Genomic DNA, 18,364 nt, shown 5'->3' on the forward strand with positions numbered 1-18,364 from the left:
TGCAGCAATTGCCTCCCTATTTGAATGGTTTAATCAAGGCCTTCATCGACTTCATTATTTTGATAAGGCTACCTGGGGCTATATTTGGAGTTGCATTATTCTGTTTTTCATTTCTTTTCTCAGGTGTATAGGACTGGTGGCAACCACCATTGGACGAGTCAAACCCCCCCCCCCAATGCGTTACAACCAGGCCTAGCCACCGGTATAGCCACTGGTACATTATTCCCTCGTGTAGACTTGGGGCTAACCTCAATCCCATTAAGGGCCCAATTCATAGAAATCACCCCATCAACCTGCACACATCCCATCCACACCCCAGCGTAAACGCGTACCCCAGTCGCACCAGCCAAATCCTGTGGAAAGGCCCGCGTGTACCCATGCCACACCCCAGCGTAATCATGTACCCTGGTCGCACCAGCCAAATCATGTGGAAAGGCCCATGCGTACCGCTGCCGCACCGAAGCTTAATCGCGTACCCCGGTCGCACCAGCAAAATCGTGTGGAAAGGCCCGCGCATACCCCTACCGCACCCCAGCGTATTCACATACCCCTGTTGCACCAGCCAAATCGGGTGGAAAGGCCCACCGTACCCTGCCGCACCCTAGTGTAATAGCGTACCCCAGTTGCACCAGCCAAATCGGGGGAAAAGCCTGCGCGTACCCCTCCCACACCCCAGCGTAATCGTGTACCCCGGTCGCACCAGCCAAATCAAGTGGAAAGGCCTGCGCGTTCCCCTACCTCATTCCAGCGTAATCGTGTACCACGTTCGCTGTTAGGGAGAATTCTCTGTTTAGGCTGAATTTCCTAACCTAGTGAGTCCCCAAGCAGCTTTGCTGGATTTCTGGAGTTTGTTTTTTTCCATCCTGCCCACTCTTGGACATGTATGTGTGTGTAATTCCTTTGAGATGTCAATGTGTTCGATGGGCTATGGGGTCTTTTACTCCATAGGGTCTCATATGTTTTTCTATGTGTGTTACACCGCACCCTACGTGCCGTAACACTGGGGCGGCCTCGCAGACCCCCACCATAGACTCCATACCCAGTGACTGACTACTGGCTTCCCGGGCATGTAAAGTCACCATTGGCTTTACTAGACCTAAATTTACTAACAGGACTAGTACAAACCATCTTATTGTGGAGGTACTAGTAGGGGTAATTCGATTACTCCTAGATCTGTTACTCGAGGGGGCACTGTCCCGTCCCCCCTCGTCGAGTTTTGGCTGGTGGCAGTGGAAACTACTTGTTATGTTCATCCCCGAGCATAACCCTATGGGACTCGTCCCATTGTTGGAGATTGATACTTTTTCTCATTAATCTCTGACGTACCACCGATCTACTTATCTTAAATAAGTTTATCGAGTGGTATTTTCTGCCAGAACTCGGTTTGTAAAATGGCGTCTGTGTTCGTCTCTGTGACTCCTAAACCAAAGGTCGAGCCCTTTGTTCCACTTTTGGCGGGCTCTGTACAGAGACCCTCCAAAGTGGTGCCATTCTGTCTGGGTTATCACAGGGGTGTGGGAGGGGGGTTTAGGCACCCTGGACTGAGTTGCCTTGCCAACTCCGGTCGCACTCTGGAGTGATTGGCCAAGGTGGTGAGCCTTCGCGCTCACCACTTAGCATGTGTTGATTGACAGCTAGGCCGAATGAATGGGGGTATTCTGCATAAAAGCAGGGCTTTTGGGACTGGATCTTCAGAAGTTGCCACAGGACCTAAGAATCCGACGAGGGTAACGCTGAGCCGACCTGCACGACGACACCTCAGGTGGAGCCCTGCGGAACCGACTCACCACTTCCCGACGACAGAGGAGATCTCCCTGCCGGAGAGTCTCTTCCCCTGACTGGTGGGAACAACCAGTCCCCTTTGCTTTTTATTCGCCTCAGGACGCGGTGGTCGAATTGCCCGTGCAGAAGCACCTCGGCAACCGGATAGCCACTACCCCTGAACCGCGACCAAAAGGTGGTGCCTTGTGACGGAGCACTCCGCGGCTGGTCTCTTCCCTGGTGGTCCACCGGACTTCATTTTCTTCGGCGACGAGATCATCTCTACTCTTGGCAAAGAACCAACGTGCATCCACCACCAGGATCAACTGCCCCCGCCGGAGCTGCCCTCCACAACAAGGTACCGTGTCCACCTGGCTTCCCTTTCGATCGGTTCGAGTGAGGTGTCTTAATCCTCTCCGTTCCGTTGGGTCGCCTACAAGCTTTTCTCATTCGTTGTTCTGAACTGGTTCAATCCCCCGATAACAATTTGCAATACAGACTTGAATGCATCTCCACTAGAGACTTTTTGAGACATCGCGCCTTGCCTCTCTCCGAGTGGGCCTGGCCTCTGAACTTTACGATCTATTGTGATTCTTGCCTTCCTGCCTTGCATTTTATCCGATAGGATCGAACTGTGTTGATTTCGTAACCTGCCTATCTTTTTCTCTCCCGTCCTAACTAATATTCGAGTGTCATCTGGGTTGAGGTATACACCTCTGTCTGAAAATAAGTGGTACCAGTAGAACCTAGAGTTGTCGATATTGCTAGGGGGATTGATCTTTTACTCCGTAGAGTAATTGTGTTTGATTTGTTTGCCGTGATTTGCCTTAGTGTTTTTCATAGACATTTTGTTATAAATAAATACCTTAATATCTTTACACTAAGCCTCGTTGCGTGTTTGCTTGTCTTGCTGTGAAGAATTGCCCTATTTTGTATACTCCACATACTGCTCAACTTTTCTTGAGAGAAGTCTGACTGCTCAGCCACAGCTACCACGTGAATCTGTGTGGTGCAGACTGCTACCAAGTGGGTTCACCGCCAACGCCTGTAGTCCTAAATCTTTTGCAGTGGTCCCAGAGGGAACTGCAAAAGTTTTCCGCTTAACGGGGGGTTTTCTGCATAAAAGCAGGGCTTTTGGGACTGGATCTTCAGAAGTTGCCACAGGACCTAAGAATCCGACGAGGGTAACGCTGAGCCGACCTGCACGACGACACCTCCGGTGGAGCCCTGCGGAACCGACTCACCACTTCCCGACGACAGAGGAGATCTCCCTGCCGGAGAGTTTCTTCCCCTGGCTGGTGGGAACAACCAGTCCCCTTTGCTTTTTATTTACCTCAGGACGCAGTGGTCGAATTGCCCGTGCAGAGCACCCCGGCAACCGGATAGCCACTACCCCTGCACCGCGACCAAAAGGTGGTGCCTTGTGACAGAGCTCTCCGCGGCTGGTCTCTTCCCTGGTGGTGCACCGGACTTCATTTCCTTCGACGACGAGATCCTCTCTACTCTTGGCAAAGACCCGACGTGCATCTACCACCAGGAACAACTGCCCCCGCCGGAGCTGCCCGCCACAACAAGGTACCGTGTCCGCCTAGCTTCCCTTTCGATCGGTTCGAGTGAGGTGTCTTAATCCTCTCCGTTCCGTTGGGTCGCCTCCAAGCTTTTCTCATTCTTTGTTCTGAACTGGTCCAACCTGCCGATAACAATTTGCTACACAGACTTGAATGCATCTCCACTAGAGACTTTTTGGGACATCGCGCCTTGCCTCTCCCCGAGTGGGCCTGGCCTCTGAACTTTACGATCTATTGTGATTCTTGCCTTCCTGCCTTGCATTTTATCCGCTAGGATTGAACTGTGTTGATTTCATGACCTGCCTATCTTTTTCTCTCCCGTCCCAACTAATATTCGAGTGTCATCTGGGTTGAGATATACACCTCTGTCTGAAAATAAGTGGTACCGGTAGAACCTAGAGTTGTCGATATTGCTAGGGGGATTGATCGTCTACTTCGTAGAGTAATTGTGTTTGATTTGTTTGCCGTGATTTGCCTTAGTGTTTTTCATAGATGTTCTGTTATAAATAAATGCCTTAATATCTTTACACTAAGCCTCGTTGCGTGTTTGCTTGTCTTGCTGTGAAGAATTGTCCTATTTTGTATACTCCACATACTGCTCAACTTTTCTTGAGAGAAGTCTGACTGCTCAGCCACAGCTACCACAGGAATCTGTGTGGTGCAGACTGCTACCAAGTGGGTTCACCGCCAACGCCTGTAGTCCTAAATCTTTTGCAGTGGTCCAGAGGGAACTGCACAGGTTTCCGCCTAACACTGGTAGCAGCGGTGGGATTTGTATCGAGTATACAGTTTAGAGTGCTTTTCGACACTGTAGGATAACTAACCACAAAACTTTGCACAAAAAGCAACTTTCAAAATCATGTCTATGATGGAAACTTACAGTCAAGAGTCTTTGTCAGGTGAAAATACTGAGAGTTTGCGAGCTCTCTGTAGGCAAGAGAATCTTTCTGTAAGAGGCAAGAAGTTAGAACTAATCGAGAGATTGCTGGTGAACCAAAGTCTGGGTACTGGTTCAGAGGAACCAATCTCTCCAGCAACTGTAGATAACAGTGATGGTGTTGATCTGAATCGTAATTCTGATGATAGCGATGAAGAGGCTGACGAGGACGGCGAGGCTAACGAAACTGTCTCACCTGCTCCTCTACCTGCCTTACCAGCTGTGCCTACGGGGCCCATACCAGGTCCCACAAGTAACCCTGCTTATTTTGAACTTGAAAAAATGAAGCTCGTACTAGAATACAAACGGTTCTTGGCTCAATCTGAACGAAACCAAGAGCTCGAGTTCAGACGGATGAATGCCCAGGCTGAGCAGAAGCAAGCTGAGTTAAGACTCAGGGAAATAGAACTTAATCACGAGTTAGAGATGAAAAAGTTGTCTATGGAAAATGCTTCTCTCTCCTCTGGTTCCTCTAGGAGCTCTAGTCCCAAAAGACCCCGGATGCCGAAGGAATTAGTGGGTATGTATGAACCGAGATTGGATGTGTTGGATTGGTTGAAACTGTTTGAATACAATCATGGGCTCCAGGACATCACCGGGAATGCGTTGCTTCCCTGGTTGTTCTCTAGGCTCCCTCCTGTTGCGACTGATGTGGTAATGGAGTTGGGGGAGGCAGATAAGACGGATTACGAAAGTGTGAAACTAGCTTTAATAGCTATATTTGGGAAGACCCCTTCCCAGTATCTTAAGAGGTTTATAACCCTCAAAAAGCATGATGGTATCCCTTGGGCTACCTGGGTGAGTGAAGGGTTGAAAAACTTAGAGGGATGGATTAAGGGTTACAAAGTGAACACTTATGAGGGTATGAGCAATCTTTTTATGTTGAAGTCTATTTATGATGCCTGTTCTCCTGAGCTCAGACAGCACTTGGCTGATTCGAAGGAAATGGATTCCAGAGAGCTAGCTAAGGCTGCTGACTTGTGGGTTGCCAACAGGGCTACTCATAAGGATTCTGGGGCAACTCAGAAAAAGGATGAGGGAAAACAGCCTAAAAAAGACTCAAAAGAGAATTCGAATAACTCGCATTCCAAAGAGGGCCCCAAACAAAACCAGAAGGGTAAGCCACCGGGAAAACCACAGCAGAATAGTATGCCTGCTGGTGCAAAACAGGAAGGAGGACAGAACAAGCCACCATTCCAGAAAGCATTTGGTAAATGCTTTGTTTGTGGCTCGACTGACCACGTGAAAGGAGATCCCAGATGTAAGGGTAAACCTTCAGGGGTCCAGCGTGTCTCCTTAGCCTTCGCTCCAGAGGAGGAAGTCCAAATGGCAATTGGAAACTTTCTACTGCTAGCTGACGAACCCATTGGAGTCTCAGCCAGCGTTTCTTTAGTATCTCTGGGGTTGTGGGAACAACAGAATTTAGATGTCTATAATTCTTTCCCCGATATTACTAAAGAGTATTATAAGGACAGTGTCCATGTGAATTGTCAGGAGACTCCTGCCATTAGGGACACTGGGGCCAGCATAACTGTGGTGGATAAATCGTTTTTTCAGGCCGAGGATGTTGCTAAGGCACCCAAACGCCTCACCAAGTTAGCTGGAGGGCCTGTGCAGATGCTTCCCCAATTACCAGTTCTCATCCAGTGTAACGACATGACTGTGAAGATACCTGTCAGCATACAGAGTGAGGTACCAGGACGCGTACTGTTGGGTAACGATTTGAAAACTCTCTGAGTTGTATCGCATACTCCCAGACCTCCTAGTAAACGGTTACAGGAGCTAACCAGACCTGCAAGAGAGAGGACCATGCGCGGAACTCTCCAGGAGATGATGAAGAAAGATATCACTCCTGCTCCACTGGAATTGTCGGCCGCTGTCTCCAAGAAATCAGAAGCGAAAGGGAAACCTAAGACTTCTATCCCGAAACCAGCCGCCAGCATTCCAGTGCAGCCGACACGGACTTCCCCGCGGTTGTCCAAAGTCACACCCGTAACTCCACCTCCAGCCGAGGCTGAGAGGGAGGTACAACCCTGCGTGGTAGAATTAGACTCTGAGGAAGAGCTAATGGAAGGCCAGGAACTCATTGGAGATCTGGATCCTGTTGACCATCCTGAGCTGCAGTCGTTACTGGCAGAAGGTGGACCCAGCAGGGCAGACTTCAGTAAGGGACAGAGAGAATGTCCAACTCTGGAAGGTCTTTGCCACCAGGCAGAAGCTCAGGCTGAAGGGCAAGAGCGTGGGAAACACAGGTTGCACTGGGAAGATGGCCTCTTCTACAGTGAACCGACCGAGTCTGCACCTGGAGACTACAAACGACTTGTAGTACCCCAAGAGAACAGCCCACAGTTCTTGCAGTTAGCCCACAAGATTCCTTTGGCTGGTCACTTGAGTTTCAAGAAGACTAAGGAAAGGCTCTCTCTCTACTTCTATTGGCCAAAGATGGGGGCCGAAGTAGAAAAACACTGCAGGAGCTGCCACACCTGCCAGACCTCTGGTAAGGTTGGCTCCAAGAATGTGGCACCGTTAGTGCCTCTCCCAGTTGTGGGAGTCCCATTTGAGAGAGTAGGGATTGACATCGTTGGTCCCCTTGATCCTCCAACCTCCTCAGGCAACAGGTTTATACTTGTTGTAGTAGACCATGCTACTAGGTATCCTGAGGCAATTCCTATGAGGACTGTTACCGCTCCGGCTGTGGCTAAGGCCCTCCTTGGTATTTTTACTAGGGTCGGGTTTCCTAAGGAAGTAATCTCTGACAGGGGGTCAAACTTTATGTCCCACTACATGAAAGCCATGTGGAAAACCTGCAGAGTTACTTACAAGTTCTCAACGGCTTACCACCCCCAAACCAATGGGTTGGTGGAACGGTTCAACCGAACCATGAAGAGCATGATAGGTGCTTTAGAGGAACCCCTTAAGCGTAAGTGGGACCTTCTACTGCCATGCCTTCTCTTTGCTTATAGAGAAGTCCCTCAGGAGGGAGTAGGTTACTCTCCCTTCGAACTACTCTATGGTCATCCCGTCAGAGGTCCAGTGGCCCTGATTAAGGAGGGGTTGGAGAGTGCTCCTTCCCCCAAGCCAGTCAGAGTGACTGACTACGTGATAGGTCTCCGGAGGAGAATGTCGCACATGATGACGGAAGCAAGCGATAACTTGAAAGCTGGACAAGCATTGGTCAAGCACTGGCACGATCAAAAGGCTAACATGGTTGAGTTCGCTCAAGACCAGCTCGTTCTCGTTATGATCCCAACAAGGCAGAGGGCCTTGCAAGATAAGTGGATGGGACCCTTCCGAGTAGTGGGTAAACTCGGAGAGGTTAACTATCTGGTGGACTTGGGCAATCCCAAGGAGGCTCCGACAGTCTTTCACACCAACCGACTTAAAGCGTATGTCTCACGACCTGATGTAGGAGCGTTGCTTCTAGCATCATCCGAGGAAGAAGAAGAGAGTGAAGCTCTTCCGGATCTCCTCAGAGGCTTACCTTTAGATGAATAAATTGAAGGAGTGAATCTCTCCTCCAAGCTGACACCCGAGCAACAAGAAGAGTGCAAATCTATGTTGAACCAGTTTGCCTCTCTGTTCTCGCTTTCACCAGGCTTGACCCCTTGGGGCCAGCACGACATACTCACTGGTGACTGTCTGCCTGTCAAGAGCAGAGGATACAGAATGTCAGAGAACGTACGAACCCACATCAAAGGCGAGGTCAGCAAGATGCTCGATCTCGGGGTAATAGATCCCTCTACTAGTCCATGGTCTAGCCCAGTTGTGTTAGTACCAAAGGCCGGATCTAAAGAACTTAGATTCTGCGTGGATTATAGAGCTCTTAATGCAGTCACCAAGACTGATGCCCACCCTTTGCCAAGAACAGATGAGTTGGTGGATAAACTTGGCACCGCCAAGTTCCTCAGCACATTTGACTTGACGTCAGGCTATTGGCAAATAGCCCTGACAGACCATGCCAAGGAGAAAACTGCATTTTCTACCCCCGTTGGCTTATACCAGTTTAAGGTAATGCCATTCGGATTGAAAAATGCACCTGCTACGTTTCAACGGGTGGTAAACCAGGTTCTGAATGGGATGGAGGACTTCTGCATGGCATACTTGGATGACATCGCAGTGTTCAGCAATTCCTGGGAAGAACATGTAACCCACCTGAGAGATGTTTTGCAGGCTCTTGGACGAGCCAATCTGACCATAAAGGCGAGTAAATGCCAAATTGGACAGAGTAAGGTAGTCTATCTTGGGCATGAGGTAGGCAGTGGAGAAATAAGGCCTTTGCTCAGTAAGATTGAAGCTGTGCAAAATTGGAAAAAACCGACTACTCAAACCCAGGTGAGAGCCTTCCTAGGCCTCACCGGGTATTACAGGAATTTCATAGAGAACTATGGGACCATAGCTTCTCCACTGAATGTCATCTCCTCGCCCAAAATCCCTAAAAAGGTTAAATGGAACGAGGAGGTCAATCAGGCTTTTGAAAACCTGAAAAAGGCTCTTTGCCAAGCCCCAGTACTCAGAGCTCCTGATTACCACCAACACTTCATTGTGCAGACAGATGCTTCCAATGTAGGGATAGGTGCCGTACTCAGTCAACTGGATGGGAAAGGTAGGGAGCACCCCGTTTGCTTCATCAGCCGCAAGCTGAAGGATCCTGAAACAAGGTGGGCAACAATCGAAAGAGAGTGCTTTGCTATCGTGTGGGCTCTGAAGAAGTTTAGGCCGTACTTGTATGGTTCTACTTTCGTCATTCAGACTGACCACCAACCCTTGAGATTGTTAATGCAAATGAAAGGAGAAAACCCAAAACTATTGAGATGGTCGATCTGCCTGCAAGGGTTTGATTTCACCATTGAGCACAGGTCAGGGTGTCACCACCAAAATGCTGATGGTCTCTCTAGGATGTATGTCATCGACTAGAGGTATGTGATTCATCCAGGAGCGGATTAAATCCTCCTGTCCCTTAGTCTGGGGGGGGGCGAGTGTTAGGGAGAATTCTCTGTTTAGGCTGAATTTCCTAACCTAGTGAGTCCCCCAGCAGCTTTGCTGGATTTCTGGAGTTTGTTTTTTTCCATCCTGCCAAGAGTGAGACTCTTTTCTCCCACTCTTGGACATGTATGTGTGTGTAATTCCTTTGAGATGTCAATGTGTTCGATGGGCTATGGGGTCTTTTACTCCATAGGGTCTCATATGTTTTTCTATGTGTGTTACACCGCACCCTACGTGCCGTAACACTGGGGTGGCCTCGCAGACCCCCACCATAGACTCCATACCCGGGGACTGACTACTGTCTCCCCGGGCATGTAAAGTCACCATTGGCTTTACTAGACCTAAATTTACTAACAGGACTAGTACAAACCATCTTATTGTGGACGTACTAGTAGGGGTAATTCGATTACTCCTAGACCTGTTACTCGAGGGGGCACTGTCCCGTCCCCCCTCGTCGAGTTTTGGCTGGTGGCAGTGGAAACTACTTGTTATGTTCGACCCCGAGCATAACCCTATGGGATTCGTCCCATTGTTGGAGATTGATACTTTTTCTCGTTAATCTCTAACGTACCACCGATCTACTTATCTTAAATAGGTTTATCGGATGGTATTTTCTGCCAGAACTCGGTTTGTAAAATGGCGTCTGTGTTCGTCTCTGTGACTCCTAAACCAAAGGTTGAGCCCTTTGTTCCACTTTTGGCGGGCCTCTGTACAGAGACCCTCCAAAGTGGTGCCATTCTGTCTGGGTTACCTCAGGGGTGTGGGAGGGGGTTTAGGCACCCTGGACCGAGTTGCCTTGCCAACTCAGGTCGCACTCTGGAGTGATTGGCCCAAGTGGTGAGCGTTCCCGCTCACCACTCAGCATGTGTTGATTGACAGCTAGGCTGAATGAATGGGGGTTTTCTGCAGAAAAGCAGGGCTTTTGGGACTGGATCTTCAGAAGTCGCCACAGGACCTAAGAATCCGACGAGGGTAACGCTGAGCCGACCTGCACGACGACACCTCCGGTAGAGCCCTGCGGAACCGACTCACCACTTCCCGACGACAGAGGAGATCTCCCTGCCGGAGAGTCTCTTCCCCTGGCTGGTGGGAACAACCAGTCCCCTTTGCTTTTTATTCGCCTCAGGACGCAGTGATCGAATTGCCCGTGCAGAGCACCCCGGCAACCGGATAGCCACTACCCCTGTACCGCAACCAAAAGGTGGTGCCTTGTGACGGAGCTCTCCGCGGCTGGTCTCTTCCCTGGTGGTGCACCGAACTTCATTTCCTTCGACGACGAGATCCTCTCTACTCTTGGCAAAGACCCGACGTGCATCCACCACCAGGAACAACTGCCCCCGCCGGAGCTGCCCGCCACAACAAGGTACCGTGTCTGCCTGGCTTCCCTTTCGATCGGTTTGAGTGAGGTTTCTTAATCCTCTCCATTCCGTTGGGTCGCCTCCAAGCTTTTCTCATTCTTTGTTCTGAACTGGTCCAACCTGCCGATAACAATTTGCTACACAGACTTGAATGCATCTCCACTAGAGACTTTTTGGGACATCGCGCCTTGCCTCTCCCCGAGTGGGCCTGGCCTCTGAACTTTACGATCTATCGTGATTCTTGCCTTCCTGCCTTGCATTTTATCCGCTAGGATTGAACTGTGTTGATTTCATGACCTGCCTATCTTTTTCTCTCCCGTCCTAACTAATATTCGAGTGTCACCTGGGTTGAGGTATACACCTCTGTCTGAAAATATGTGGTACCGGTAGAACCTAGAGTTGTCGATATTGCTAGGGGGATTGATCGTCTACTTCGTAGAGTAATTGTGTTTGATTTGTTTGCCGTGATTTGCCTTAGTGTTTTTCATAGATGTTCTGTTATAAATAAATGCCTTAATATCTTTACACTAAGCCTCGTTGCGTGTTTGCTTGTCTTGCTGTGAAGAATTGTCCTATTTTGTATACTCCACATACTGCTCAACTTTTCTTGAGAGAAGTCTGACTGCACAGCCACAGCTACCACGTGAATCTGTGTGGTGCAGACTGCTACCAAGTGGGTTCACCGCCAACGCCTGTAGTCCTAAATCTTTTGCAGTGGTCCCAGAGGGAACTGCACAGGTTTCCGCCAAACAGTCGCACCAGCCAAAATGTGTGAAATGGCCTACGCCTGCAGCCATCAGCCGTGAACACACCACGCAGGCATCCCACACCACAAGGGCCCCCAACACCTGTGACCATACCACGCAGGCAGCCCACACCACAAGGCCCCCCAACACCTGTGACCATACCTTGCAGGCACGCCACATCACATGAGTCCCCCCATCGGCCATGACCATTCCCCACAGGCAGCCGACACCACAAGGGCCCCCCCAATGCCTGTGACCATGCCTCACAGGCAGCCCACACCACATGAGGCCCCCCCATCACATGTGACCATACCCCGCAGGTAGCCCACACCACATGGCCCCCCAACACGGGTGACCATACCCTGCAGGCATCCCACACCACATGGGCCCCCAAGCACCAGTGACCATAATCCACAGGCATCTGAAACCACATGGGCCGCCCAACACCCGTGACAATACACCGCAGCCAGCCCACGCCACATGGGTACCCCCATCACCCATCACCATACCCCGCAGGCAGCCCACACCACATGGTCCCCCCAACACCCATATCCATAGCCCTCAGGCAGGCCCTGACTGATGTCCCCCCACCCCACCATTGACGGCAACCTGCAGGCAGGCCCCACCTCATGTCCTCCCACCAGTGATGGCAACCTGCAGCCAGGCCCTGCCTTTTGTCCCCCCACACCATCAGTGACAGCAACCTGCAGGCAGGCCCCAAATCATGTCTTCCCACCCCACCAGTAATGGCAACCTGCAGGCAGGCCCCACCTCATGGGGCACCTCCACCCCAAAACACATTGGACCAACATACAGTCAAGCAGCACATGTCAACCAAAATGCCACCACACGCTGCACCCCCCCGGTGCACCTCAACACCCATCCATTGATCATGCTCCCCAGTACATACCCCATGTCATGGGAATCCTAAAGTCACACATGCATGCATGTGTGCACACACATGTACAACATTGGTCAACAGCAGGGACATGCAACAGAGTCAAGGAACAGTGAAACATGCAATACACCATTGAGATCAGACACCACTTTGATTTCAATGGATATAAAATATATTATACAACATGCATGAAAGTCACATTCATAAAAAAAGCAATAAAACCTGCATGAATCAAATCAAAAAACAAAAGAAAGTGAAAACGGAAATAAACGGGATGGAAAAAATCCCAGAAGTTGTCCATGTCCATTAATGTATGTCCAAATAAAACCACAAATTAGAACAAAACCATTCCTTCATGGTGCAAAATAAATTTGTCAAAGAAAAACTCAACTATATACAAACATCCATGGTCCATGGTCCCAAAACATGTATGAACTCCACAACAAAACCAAACAAAAAGAACTATAGTCAAGATGTGGAGCAAAGTCCAGGAACTCCAAAAAAAAGGGAAAAACCAAATGAAGCCTACTCCTAATGAACTATGTACAATGGCAGTGGGCTAGTCCTCTGACTCACTATTTCCTCCCAAGGTCTTGGCCAGGGCATCATCAAACTCTGCGTCGATTTCCAATAGGCGGACCTGTGCTCTCCCCTCGAGGGCTTGCAGGGACTCCAATGGGCTCCTCTCAAACTCCCTGCAAGACTACTGGAGTAATTCAGCCCGCCTCTCTGCCCGACGCAGGGTATTCTCCGCCCTGGCCATGGTGAGTCGTGCCCCCTGTGCACACTCTGCTCCGATCTGCTGGCCAAATCGCTCAAACACGGAAGCCATCCTTGTTGAAAGGTCCACGTGTGCCTCCTGCCCGATGGCCGATACCTGCCTCTCCTCCTTTGGAAGTCCTGAGGTCTGTCGCCTCCTACGCCGAGCCTGCTGCCGCCAAATAGCCCAGTGCCTGTGCCTCCGGGACAGCCTCCAGGATTATTACAACCCCTGGGGCTGTCGTGCGTGTGCCCTGCTGCTTGTTGCCTACTCTTCCACCATTGCCACATGTCCTGTTGCAGGATGGATCTCCGTGGTGACCACCTCTGCTGTTCCTCCTTCGACTCCCGATCCTGGCAGGGATGCGGTCTCCACCATACTGGTCGCTGGGGTTGGGACAGGTACACGGGGGGCCCTGGTGGTATGTGGGCCGTAACACGGCAGGGAGGATGACTGGCATACAGAGGAGGCAGATGAGGAGGGGGTTAGATAAGTGGCCAGCCCATGCACCCATTACAATACCAGAAAATGTGCTAACCAGTTCACGAGATGGCAGATCTCCTCGGGATGACGTGCAAGCCCCCGATTGAAAGCCTGCACATTATCACCGATGGAGTCTGCCTGCCTCATGATACCAGCTAGCACAGGTTCCACCCTGTACCGAATGGTGACATCCGCAGGTATTGGTGTTTCCGTCTGGATGGAAACATCTGCCACCTCCGGATTGGTCCGGCTTGGGGCATGCCCGCAGGTGCATACTGGAGCAGTCGCAGTACCAGGGACAGGATTAGGCACAGGCCTCTTCAAGGTGACCTTCACTGCCTTGGGCCTGTGACCCTGTACTGCACCAGTCACACCTACATCATCACCCCTGCCGGGCTGCATGGGCTGAGGTGATGTGGCCTCCTCCTCCTCCTCTCCCTCCCGCGCCAACCTGGATGCATCCCCACTGTCTTCTTCAGTCTCTTGCCCCTGTGCGGGCTCACCTGTCCCTCCCACTGCTGCGAGGTCCTCCACCACCTTCACCCTCTTGGACGTACCCTCAGCAGCTGCGGCCGTTGACTTGGACGCGGCACCAGTCTCCTCGCTCCTGGAAGATGACAGTACCTGGGAGGCAGACTGGGCCTTGCGTCTACGCCTGGTGGAGGCATCCCTGCTGCCGTGCTCCACAACGCCTTCTCCGCCCTCTTCTCCCATCGTCGCTGTGGATAAGGAAACAAAAAACACAAACATCAGGGTACTGAACACATGTGTGTTTGTCAAAATGCTAATGTACATCAGTGGCACTGTCAGAGATCACAAACATCATCACCGTCCACTACACACAGGGAAGTTCTATTCACACACATGCACAATCATGTCTCTCATTCAGAACAGACATTCACATCCTTGCACAAGGGTTAAGAATTAGTGACCAGGCACGCACTCTGTTGCCAGATAAGTTTTCCTGCAAGCAAACGTTTTCATGACTCCATCAATCTTCAGGGAGGCTATATTTCTTTACCTTTTCAGGCGTGTCTTCATTTCCTTTTCAGGGATTGCAGGTTAATTGACAGAATGTCTGTAAGGATTCTGGTACTTGTATTTTTCGCACTTTGTTTCTCTTGGAGGTGACTGGAAACAACTCCCTCCATAGTACAAATCTTCCCCTGGATAGGGGGTGGGGTACAAATCTTACCCTGGATAGGGGGTGGGGAAAAGCCATGTTTATGGCTCTCCATTGTAAGGCGTGATGGCCCTGGTGCTGCAGTCTTTTGAGCCCGGGACTCCTGGAACATTGGTTAAGAATTAGTGACAAGGCGCACACTCCGTTGCCAGTCAAGTTTTCCTGCAAACAAATGTTTTCATGACTCCATCAATATTCAGGGAGGCTATATTTCTTTACCTTTTCAGGCGTGTCTTCATTTCCTTTTCAGGTGTTGCAGGTTAATTGACAAAATGTCACTAAGGATTCTGGTACTTGTATGTTTCCCACTTTGTTTCTCTTGCAGGTGACTGGAAATAACTCCCTCCATGGTACAAATCTTACCCTGGATAGGGGGAGGGGTAAAGCCATGTTTATGGCTCTCCATTGTAAGGCATGATGGCCCTGGTGCTGCAGCCTTTTGAGCCTGGGACTCCTGGAACATTGGGTAAGAATTAGTGACAAGGCGCACACTCTGTTGCCAGTCAAGTTTTCCTGCAAACAAATGTTTTCATGACTCCATCAATCTTCAGGGAGGCTATATTCCTTTACGTTTTCAGACGTGTCTTCATTTCCTTTTCAGATGTTGCAGGTTAATTGACAAAATGTCTCTGCAGAATGGACTAGCAGCACCTCAGAATTGTGCCTCCAGCTCACACGCATCATGGGCCATACATGTGCCATTCACATACACATTACCGGACAGTCATGAAGCAGGTCATGGAGATATCACGTCAGAGTGCACTCGAGGGCAAATTGACAGCGTGAGGCAATCGCAAATCAAGAACACAAGTAACATACATCCCGGAGTGTTGGCCAGTCACAAACTCACTACTCAGACACATGCACATGTACACCATGCATGTCCATGATGGTGACCTAAGCACCCTTGAGTCACACCTCTCACATGCCTCAGTCCAGACACAGGTATGCAAACATGTGCCCATCGTTACATGCCGGTGTGCATCACGCATTGCAACACAGAAACCATTGATGTGTCACACACTTGAAGGGACTCACATTCAGCAATGTCAGGGACATGCACACAGACATCTGTACAGGAGGCATGCCAGACATAAGGCCAAGGTGCACACTCCAGCCACACGTCCACATGCACATGCACTATGGTGGACAAGAACACATGAACACTTACCATTCGACTCAAGATGGAGCACCAACTCCAAGACCTGGGCGTAAAGTGCTGGGTAGAAGTTCTCCAGGACCCTCATCTTGTCGGTGGTCAACCGGCCCACAACAAGGCCTGTCACCTCATCAAGGTTGGTGATGATCGAGTGGGGCACCGGGCCTTGTTGTGGGTCCTCAACTTGAAGTCTTCCCAGCCCTTGTGGACATGATGGTAGTCGCGGGGTGCCACCCCATCCATGTTGATGGCACCCATGATGTCCACCCAGATCTTCTTCCATCCTCCATTGCTGACTTGCAATGGTCTGGGGAAGAGGGCATCATGATGCCCCAAGACTTGCTCCACGAGCCTGCAATTCCAATCGAGATAATCTCATACACCCGGAGCGGGAGGATCCCCCGCCCACTGAGACTCGTATTACATGGGTGGTCACTTTTGGCACACACACGGCACAACTAAAGAAAATTGTCAATAAATTGGCACATTGCATGTCTGAACCTACCGGGCGAACAGGCCCCGAGGTTCGCTTACAAACGTGCCAAAAACATAAAAGAACATCTGGTATACTCCCTTTATCAACAAGACACAATGTACAGCAGTTCCCGCACACTCCGTCCCCTACAAGGTCACCATCCATGCGGTAATTGTGTCGCTTGCAAATTCACCAAGAAGATGAAAACTTTTTCCATCAGTGAACGACAATGGACCCTTAGAGATCTCTCTAACTGCAAAAGCCAAAATGTCATTTATTGTATTGAGTGCCCGTGTGGCCTTAAGTATATAGGCCAGACCACCCGGGCAGTCAGTACACGCATCTCGGAACACCGTTCAAAAATTAGATGCAAAACTCTGACAGCTCCCCTAGTGGAGCATTATCTTACCATGAACCACACCCCCAACAACATCTTGTGGTGGATGGTGGACAAAATTAAAGGCAGGCCTGATACTCAACACCGCCTTTTGAAAAAAGAATCTAGGTGGATCCACCACCTAGACACATACCATCATGGTCTGAATGAGATTTTTCAGCCTCTTATTTAAATCATTCATACTATGAGGAACATGCTGCCCGGACCACCACAAGTGATGCACCCCTCCAATCTGCATTATTCCCAAGCACCCTGACATATCAAACTATTACTTGTGCCTTTTATCCTTGAATGCATCCACAGCCTCTATGTAACTGTGAGATACGAGCTCCAAACACAGGCGTCGCGACACAACACACACCACTACTACAAGTCATATAACCTGACATCACCTTACATCAGCCTCCGTTGCCCTACACACCATTTGTTTATTAACAGAGAATTATGTGTGCATCCCAGCGCTCAGGTCATATACAGACCTATACCACCATGTGCAGGTTAACCTTGTCATATACTAACCTGCCATGAGGGGCGAGCACTGGGCTCTTCTTAAGCAGTGTTTCATGTTCTGCAGACCCGTGCTTCTCATGGGTCGCCATGGCTACTAACAAGTCAACAAGTCTGTGAGACCGCGCGCCCGCACTCTCACACGACCACACTACCTGGTCAAATGTAATTGGCCCACGTCATGGAGCTTCACGATCCATGCACGCGCGGTCGTCAGGGACGCCTTTACTTATACAACGGTATCCAGCGCTCGTGCAACTCCTGAGAATGCTCAGCAGCGTTCTACGCCAGCCAGCCAGCGTGTTCCCTGGTTTTGAGATGGACAAGGTTGTGCCTCCAGCAAGGGTACTGTACCCCTCCTGTTTCTGAATTCCCAGATGAAAACTAACACACATCGGGTGCCGTCCTCTATATAAGTGGATATGGATTTTGTAACAAACAAAATGCCTGCACATGCATGGCGAGTGTTCAAGGTATGGTTGACTATTCCCTATCACCTGCACAATGCTAACGCCACTCTTGCATTCTACAAGTTCACATCAGCTCACAACAGCACCCCCCGCGAGATTCTAATTTTTCCTCTCGCATTATCTGTGCATTTTGCATAACCTGAAAACACTCGTAATAATGTCCAGCAGTTACCACACTGAAGGCTACAATTGTTTCTCCAGTTCACTATTGGTTTCTTCCCCCCCCAGTGATCCTGACCTATCCAGGAATCATTTAAAGCAAACAGTCGGTTGACCAGAAGAAATAACACTGCACTCTCAACCCACCCTCCTTGCAGTGAATCATTATTACCCGACCAGCAGGTATCCCTCTCATTTTTAATAATTCTTTTATCTACTACTGTGAATTTTTATCATGACTGTGCACTGCCCCCGCGGGTTTCCACCGCAAGCAGTGTGGTCCCTTCAGCAGCTCCTCATGCACCACTTCACTTTCTTTCTGCCCTCTACACAGCATCGTGGTGTAGAGCACACCCACCACTGTACGGGTCCGCATCTTTCAGCAGGACCAAGCCTGAGGAATCCCATGCTCAACCACTGGCCTCTTAGTGAATCGGAACCGAGAACTTGGGATCTATAGCACCGGCAGGTAAGCTGCCAGCACTGTGTTTTGAGAACTTGTGTTTTATTAACCTATGCC

The sequence above is a fragment of the Ambystoma mexicanum genome, chromosome 14 (assembly GCF_040938575.1).
Source record: "Ambystoma mexicanum isolate Mex_15411 chromosome 14, UKY_AmexF1_1, whole genome shotgun sequence".
Taxonomy (NCBI): domain Eukaryota; kingdom Metazoa; phylum Chordata; class Amphibia; order Caudata; family Ambystomatidae; genus Ambystoma; species Ambystoma mexicanum.